The sequence below is a fragment of the Oratosquilla oratoria genome, chromosome 3 (assembly GCF_046742065.1).
Source record: "Oratosquilla oratoria isolate Oo_2021 chromosome 3, ASM4674206v1, whole genome shotgun sequence".
NCBI lineage: Eukaryota > Metazoa > Arthropoda > Malacostraca > Stomatopoda > Squillidae > Oratosquilla > Oratosquilla oratoria.
In genome coordinates, this window is record NC_134779.1 from 21141190 (window position 1) to 21142438 (window position 1249).

The window sequence follows — 1249 nt, forward strand, 5'->3', positions numbered from 1 at the left end:
GGTGGAAGTTGTTTTTATGCCTTTGTTTTTTAGCTATCTCCCTTGTAAGGGGAAAAAAGCCTTTGGTGTATATATGTGTATATATATATATATATATATATATATATATATATATATATATATATATATATAAATGTGTGTGTGTGTGTGTGTGTGTGTGTGTGTGTGTGTGTGTGTGTGTGTGTGTGTGTGTGTGTGTGTGTGTGTGTGTGTGTGTGTGTGTGTGTGTGTGTGTGTGTGTGTGTGTGTGTGTGTATTGGTGAAGAGAAGCACCAAACTCGATTTGAAGGGCTTATTAAGCCCAAAGTTTCGATTCCCGTCCAGGAATCGTCTTCAGGGGGTGTAATGGGTTACATACAGTGAACTCGTTATTATGTGGTCCGGGATGCAACTTGGGGAGGACCTTCGTAAAGTCCTAGCTCCGTTAATCATGACGAAATGTGTACCATTTAATGTACTAAAATACAGAGAAATACTCCGAGAGTGAGACAAAAACAATAACATACAGTAAAAGTGAAAAAGGTAACACGAGAATATCAATAACATGCAATAAAAGTGAAACAAAAAGATAACATGGGAAACAACCACCAAAGTAGCAGACCAAATGTCCCATATGAAGGAATAAAATGGTCACGCGTACAAATAAGTAACTATTATGTGAACACGAATGGAATAGATTTACACAGAAGAGCAAAGTCAACAGGACAAACATCGAAATTTCAAATAACCATGATTTTCATTTCAACATACCTCTCCCTCTTTAGTTGTCATTATGTTTTATTTTATCAATGTGTTTTATTTTATTTCAGTTGGTTTTGCCCAGGTCCCAGTTCCCATGTCGCTTCCTGTCTTACTTAGCTTTGTGTGTCATTTGGTCACATGGGTAATGACTCGCCCAGTTACTTCCCAGCCAACAAATTCTTTCATTTTTCAGTTACAACCATGTTTTTATTCATCCAGTTAGTTGAAATATCGATGTTTGTCCTGTACACACACACACACACACACACACACACACACACACACATATATCTATATATATATATATATATATATATTATATATATATACATATGTGTATATATATATATATATATATATATAAGAGAGAGAGAGAGAGAGAGAGAGAGAGAGAGAGAGAGAGAGAGAGAGAGAGAGAGAGAGAGAGAGAGAGAGAGAGAGAGAGAGAGAGAGAGAGAGAGAGAGAGAGAGAGAGAGAGAGAGAGAGAGAGAGAGAGAGAGAGAGAGA